The following is a 7793-nucleotide window of genomic DNA, read 5'->3' as shown; positions in this document are numbered from 1 at the left end:
TACTGTATGTGGGAAATAGGACTCAACAACAGCAGCAACTTACATCTATATAGCGCCTGTAATATAGCAGCGTAATCAGACTTACATAGAAACCATGCCAAAGAAGGAGACATTAGGGCAGGTGACCAAACGCTTGGTCAAAGAGATAGATTTTAGCAGAGTCTTAAAAGGAGGGAGAGGTGGAGAGGCAGAGGGGTTTAGGGAGGGAGTTCCAGAGCTTAGGTCCTAGACGGCTGAAGGCACAGCTGCCAATGGTGGGGCAAAGGAAGTGGGTGATGCAAAAGAGGCCAGAGTTGGAAGAACGTGGGCCTAGAAATTCAGTGGCGCCCCATTTGGGGTGCCAGCCTCGCCAGGGCACCGGAAGTACCGCCCCGGAAGTAGTCGCCTGCTGCAAATTCACTTTCAGCGCCCCAGAGGGAAGCGCGGCGCTACTCGAGGCGCCCCGCATCCCACTTGGGGCGCTGCAACTGAAGATCGCAGCGCAACGTGCCGCAGCACCACACGCTGCGGCACGGCGCGCTGTGGTACTGCAGGCCTTCCTCCCCTTCTTAAAGGGGAGGGGCCTGCTGCAGCGCGCTCAAAGAGCGCGAGTGCCGGCAAAAGAGCCCGGCACCAAGGAGAAGTGCCAGGCTCTTGGGACACAGCCGGCACTCTGCGGGGGGGGGGGCTCAGGAGGCCGGGGATGGCAGCGCGGAGGTGTGCTGGCAGGTGGCCAGCAAAAAAAATGGCCGCCCCGCACCTCAGCACCTCTACCGCCGGGGGTAGGCCCCCCTGAACCGGTCGCAAATTGCGACCGGCGTTAAAGCAGGGAGTGCTACTAAATTTCATGATCAGGGCGGTAGCGGGGCGCTGCGCACACCGATGACGTCATCGGTAGTGGCGCAGCGCTAACGGCTAGCGCTGCCATTAGCGTCCCGCTAAATTTAGCGGGAGGCATGGCCAGTGGCGTACAACCCACTAAGTGCCTTCTTAGGGCGCTAACAGGTGGCGCAGCCCACTGAATTTCTAGGCCGTAGAGTTTTTGGTGGGTTGTAGGGCTGGAGGAGGCTACAGAGATAGAGAGGTAATGGAGGGATTTGAACATGAGGAAATCGGCAGACAACACTGCTTTTTTCTAACTAATACTTTCAGATCGATTTTACAGGTCTCTGTTCTCTCATGAGTCACTAGCTTTATGTTAGCATGGAACTAATCATACAGAAATATTAGCCATACGTGATGTCAACAATCTGTGGAGCTGTTATGGTGGTGTTTTTAAAGGACTGAATTCATTATGTTTGTGTGTTGCAGAACAATTAAATTTGAACTCATTGCCTTGTAGATACACAGCTGTAAGGAGGTAGATTTATTCCCCGATTGGTTTTTGGTGGATTTCAAGTCCTTAATGACAGTCAAAGTAAGGAGTAGCAGTTGATCGCTGGCAGCTCCACTACAGTTGATTAGTAGGATATTCTATGCCAAGTTCTTATTACCATGGGGTAAGTTTTATGGGTTAGGGCTAAAATCGGACTATCGGGTGTGGCTGTTATTAAAATAGCTGGAACACGTGGAGGGACAGAGACCGAGTCCTCTGACCTCTGTGCTTGATCTGTGCTCCTTTTAGTTTTCTGATTGCTAATTTCCATGCCCAACTGTCCGACCTGCCCAGCCATCGAGCAAGGCTCCGCACCGGAAACGCCAAGTCTAAAGACTTGCCCCTGGAGAACAGCAGATTCATTCAGTTCGGGGTTTCTTTTGCACCTCGGAGCACAGATACCAACAGCCAGGTTAATACATAGTGCTGTCCTTAATGAAGTGGCAATCACTCCCATTGATAATCAATAGTTAATTAGTGGGAAACACTGTACCTGATGTATATTCCATATCAATATTTATTGCACAATTACACCAGTTTCCAGGGCCCTCTGAATAAGTGAATCAGAAAGGGAATCAGAAATAAGAAATCAAACATGCACAATACAATAATGAAGATGCCATACTAGCTGATTTAAGTTGTCATTTCATTGGCTTTTTTTAAATTTGTTCCTGGGATGTGGGCGTCACTGGCAAGGACAGCATTTATTGCCTATCAATAATTGCCCTTGAGCCGCCGCCTTGAACCGCTGCAGTCCGTGTGGTGAAGGTACTCCCACAGTGCTGTTAGGGAGGGAGTTCCAGGATTTTGACCCAGCGACAATGAAGGATCGGCGATATATTTCCAAGTCAGGATGGTGTGTAACTTCGAGGGAAACTTGGAGGTGGTGGCATTCCCATGTGCCTGCCGCCCTTGTCCTTCTAGGTGGAAGAGGTCGCGGGTTTGGGAGGTGCTGTCGAAGAAGCCTTGGTGAGTTGCTGCAGTGATGGAGATGGTACACACTACAGCCACGGTACGCCGGTGGTGGAGGGAGTGAATGTTTAAGGTGATGGATGGGGCGCCGATCAAGTGGGCTGCTTTGTCCTGGATGGTGTTGAGCTTCTTGAGTGTTGTTGTAGCTGCACTCATCCAGGCAAGTGGAGAGTATTCCATCACACTCCTGACTTGTGCCTTGTAGATGGTGGAAAGGCTTTGGGGAGTCAGGAGGTGAGACACTCACCGCAGAACACCCAGCCTCTGACCTGCTCTTGTGGCCACAGTATTTATGTGGCTGGTCCAGTTAAGTCTCTGCTCAATGGTGACCCCCCAGGATGTAGATGGCGGGGGATTCGGCGATGATAATGCCATCGAATGTCAAGGGCTGGTGGTTAGACTCTCTCTTGTTGGAGATAGTCATTTCCTGGCACTTGTGTAGCGTGAATGTTACCCGCCACTTATCAGCCCAAGCCTGAATGTCATCCAGGTCTTGCTGCATGCGGGCATGGACTGCGTCATTATCTGAGGAGTTGTAAATGGAACTGAATGCTGTGCAGTCATCAGGGAACATCCCCACTTCTGACCTTATGATGGATGGAAGGCCATTGATGAAGCAGCTGAAGATGGTTGGGCCTAGGACACTGCCCTGAGGAACTCCTGCAGCGATGTTCTGGGGCTGTGATGATTTACCTCCAACGACCACAACCATCCTCCTTTGTGTTAGGTATGACTCTACCCGATGGAGAGTTTTCCCCCTGATTCCCATTGACTTCAGTTTTACTAGAGCTCCTTGATGACACACTCAGTTAAATGCTGCCTTGATGTCGAGGGCAGTCACTCTTACCTCACCTTGGAATTCAGCACTTTTGTCCATGTTTGGACCAAGGCTGTAATGAGGTCTGGAGCCGAGTGGTCCTGGCAGAACCCAAACTGAGCATCAGTGAGCAGGTTATTGGTGAGTAAGTGCAGCTTGTTAGCACTATCAATGACACCTTCCGTCACTTTGCTGATGATTGAGAGTAGATTGATGGGGCGGTAATTGGCCAGATTGGATTTGTCCTGCTTTTTGTGGACAGGACATACCTGGGCCGTTTTCCACATTGTCGGGTAGTTGCCAATGTTGTAGCTGTACTGGAACAGCTTGGCTAGAGGCGCGGTTAGTTCTGGAGCACAAGTCTTCAGCATGACAGCCGGGATGCTGTCGGGACCCATAGCCTTTGCTGTATCCAGTGCGCTCAGCCGTTTCTTGATATCACATCGAGTGAAGCTAATTGGCTGAAGACTGGCTTCTGTGATGGTGGGGACATCAGGAGGAGGGCGATATGGATCATCCACTCAGCCCTTCTGCCTTAAGATGGTTGCCTTATATTTTGCACTCACGTGCTGCGCTCTGCCATCTTTGTGGATGGGGATATTCATGGAGCCTCCTCCTCCCGTTAGTTGTTTAATTGTCCACCACCATTCACGACTGGATGTGGCAGGACTGCAGAGCTTTGATCTGATCTGTTGATTGTGGGATTGCTTAGCTCTGTCTATAGCATGCTGCTTCCGCTGTTTAGCATGCATGTAGTCCTGTGTTGCAGTTTCCCCAGGTTGGCACTGCATTTTTAGGTACCCCTGGTGCTGCTCCTGGCATGCTCTTCTACACTCCTCATTGAACCAGGGTTGGTCCCCTGGCTTGATGGTAATGGTAGAGTGAGGGATATGCTGGGCCATGAGGCTGCAGATTGTGATGGAGTACAAACCTGCTGCTGCTGATAGGCCACAGAGCCTCATGGATGCCCAGATCTGTTCTGAATCTATCCCATTTAGCACAGTGGTAGTGCAACACAACAAGACGGGACTTCGTCTTCACAAGGACTGTGTGGTGGTCACTGCTACCAATGCTGTCATGGATAGATGCATCTGCGAGAGGTCGATTGCCGAGGACGAGGTCAAGTAGGTTTTTCCCTCGTGTTGGTTCTCTCACCACCTGCCACAGGCCTAGTCTGGCAACTATATCCTTCAGGACTCGGCCAGTAGTGGTGCTACCGAGCCACTCTTGGTGATGGACATTGAAGTCCCCCACCCAGAGTACATTCTGTGCCCTTGCTACTCTCAGTGTTTCTTCCAAGTGGTGCTCGACATGGAGGAGTACTGATTCATCAGCTGAGGGAGGGCGGTAGGTGGTAATTAGCAGGAGGTTTCCTTGCCCATGCTTGACCTGAAGCCATGAGACTTTATGGGGTCCAGAGTCAATGTTGAGAACTCCCAGTGCCACTCCCTCCTGACTGTATACCACTGTGCCACCTCCTCTGGTGGGCCTGTCCTGCCAGTGGGACAGGACATACCCAGAGATGGTGATGGAGGAGTCTGGGACATTGGCTGAAAGGTATGATTCTGTGAGTTGCTAATTGGCACAGCCCTGGCTTAGATTCAATAAGACATTAATCCCAGTCAGAGTTAGACAGTATCTATGGAAGGGACATAGCTATTGCCAATCTTAAATTATAAACACACATTGCTTTAATGTATTTGATTTACCAGGATACTGATGTGACATATTCATAGTATTAGTGGGTCTACTGCCACCAACACTAGTTATGAAATGGGTCAGTGAAATGTAAGCCTTACACTCATTCTCAACACCGATAAAATAAATTGTGAACAGATTTTTTAAATTTTATTTGTGAGTCTTTCACTATATTTGGCAATTTCTCACATAAAAATTATACTTTTGATTCCGCACGCAGCCAGCGCATGTCACTGACCTCATGTCACTCGGCAAATTCTGTGCTCCTCTTCACAGAGCTACAATGCTCAAAACATGATCAAGCGTCAGGTGAAGGCGCTAGAGAGGAAGTCCTGCATCAGTAACTTTAGTGTGATCGAGCATGTACTATAAATAAACCTTTATTTGGAGAGTACGCTGTCTTTCCAGCAACACTTTACAGGAGTAGAAAAATGTGCAAGGTTTGCCCAACAGGAAAGCAGCTTATTGTATAAAGAAAGAAAGACTTGCATTTATACAGCATCTTTCACGACCTTAGGATGTCCCAAAGTGCTTTACAGCCAAAGAAGTACTTTTTAAGTGCAGTCACTGTTGTAATGTAGAAAGCGCAGCAGCCAATTTGCACACAGCAAGATTCCAAAAACAGCAATGTGATAGATAATGACCAGATAACCTGTTTTAGTGATGTTGGTTGAGGGATAAATATTGGCCCGGACACCAGGGAGAACTCCCCTGTTCTTCTTCGAAATAGTGTCATGGGATCTTTTATGTCCACCTGAGCGGGCCAATGGGGCCTCGGTTTAACATCTCACCCGAAAGACGGAACTTCCAACAGTGTAGCGCTCCCTCAGTACTGCATGGCTTCATTCAATTTTTAGCTCAACACTGTCAGGAGTTCCAGATTCAGGTTACAGTAAAACCGTATCATCCTTGTGTAACTATCAGTAGCTCTATGGGTTCTCACGGGAGCTGTTCAATTGCCACCAGCATCCAAGTAGCAGTGACATAGAATAATTGGGAGCATATAATTTCTTTTACTGGAATGAAATTTATTTACACAATATTTCCATTACATGGTTTACTTCAGAGGAACGAACCTGGAGGAGTGAGTGGCACAGATACCAGGTCTGACAGGCTTATAGGTGATGGAGAACTCTCCAAGATAATGGCCAGTCTTTTGAGGCTTGATTTAAACCTGGTTGAAAGTTTTGCCATTGTGCACACCAAACCTGCTGCCTAACATCTCTGGGAGGACAATCATAAAGAAAGACTTGTATTTATATAGCATCTTTCACGATTTCAGGATGTCCCAAGACACAGTCAATTAAATACTTTTGAGAGATTTTCCACTCTACACTCCTGATGGGTAAACCTCGGCACCAACAGTGCGGAATCATAGCAATTTCCCTGACAGAGCCAAATGCTGCAAGCATCGCAGAAATAGCAAGGTTCTAGTAAACCTCACAGGTTGGCAACAGTGTCAAGTTAGAAGTGAAAAGTCAATGAAAACTCATTAGGGATCATTTTAAGATCTGGATATTTATTGGGTAAAATAAGTAACAACTGGTTACGGAGGTCACGGACCATCATCAAAGACCCTACCCACCCCAGCCACAATCTGTTCGCCCTCCTGCCATCTGGGAGACGCTACAGATGCATTCGCACCCGAACGACCAGATTTAGGAACAGCTTCTTTCCCAGGGCTGTCATCCTACTGAACTCCACAAATAAACTCTAAAGCCTGCACATCTGCCAATGCACTTTATTATGGTTATGTTTATGTTAATGTATTACAAGCCAAATGAATGTTGAATGTTTAAATGTCTTAATCTAAATGTACACTCTCGGGAGCCACAAGCCTACATTTCGTTGTACTGCACTTGTGCACTAACAATGACAATAAAGTTGATTATTATTATTATTATTAAAACAAGTTTTACTTATCCTGCATCAGGCTGATGTTGTATTTGAGCCATATTCTTGCTGCCTGGAATGTGCCCTCACTGGGTTCCTGATCCTGACTGTGTCAAGTTCCACTTCCCCTCTACTCCAGCTCCAAGTGCAACTGACTCCACACGGCATTCCTCAGGACAGCACTTAGAATCAGCAAAGCTTCTGAACACAAAGTCCAGAAAGTCCTTGCAGCCCACAGTCAAATCATACGCTTTCAAAAACGCCATTTAAAATAAACACTTCTCACTGTCAAAATCTAGCACAAATGTTGCACCCCCTGCATTGAATAATCCAATCAGAGGATTCACCCTGTAGCTCTGAAGCACATGAAAGATCAGAAACAAGTAATACTGTTTGGGGATTTGTGCAATACTGTTTGACAGACTATTTCATTAGACTCTCAATATGTGCCTGTTGCCAATTGGCAAGCCTTTTGAATATTTTTTAAATTAGTTTTCTCCCTTTTCATTCCGTCCCTGAACACATACACACACGATGCATTACTCTTCTCCCCGGCCTCTGATATTGCTGCTCGTGAAATAGTTACTGGGAGGTGTGTGATGCTGGCCTCTGAAGACTTGTACAGGAAACTCTTTATTATCCGGCACCGACGGGACCGGCGTGGTGCCGGTTTAACAAAAAGTCCGGATTACAGAGAGGTATAGTTAAAAGGTACGAGAGCTCCGTACACAGCAACAAATCCAGGCTTCCCATGTGCAGAAACTCCGGCCACAGACCATGCGTCCCTGCTGCTTAGCAACAAGTGCAGGAACCCCAGTTACACAGCCACAGATCCAGGAACTGCCACTAATATGAAGTAAAACTTACCTGAACCTACTCCTGAATTTTGCCGGTTAACAGAGATTTCTGGTTATTTAGGTGCCGGTAAATCGAGAGTTTCCTGTACACTGATCGTCCCTCCCTCCCGGTACAGAAACTTTATGCTCTGTTCTGCATCTCCCTTGATGGCATGTTCAAGAATTCAGAATTCGCTGCATGGGGAACTGTATGATCCCACAT

At 47.7% G+C, this 7793-nt stretch overlaps 1 pseudogene; it reads right to left on the bottom strand.

Moving 5' to 3' along the window:
- Positions 1-877: 877 nt before the first annotated feature.
- LOC147080916 (uncharacterized) lies at positions 878-7224 on the bottom strand (annotated as a pseudogene).
- Positions 7225-7793: the final 569 nt, after the last annotated feature.

Source organism: Somniosus microcephalus, unplaced genomic scaffold (genome assembly GCF_052327205.1).
Source record: "Somniosus microcephalus isolate GS21.2 unplaced genomic scaffold, FLI_Smic_1.0 scaffold988, whole genome shotgun sequence".
NCBI lineage: Eukaryota > Metazoa > Chordata > Chondrichthyes > Squaliformes > Somniosidae > Somniosus > Somniosus microcephalus.
Note: the sequence above shows the minus strand (reverse complement) of the source record. Positions and strands in the feature narration are given on the sequence as shown.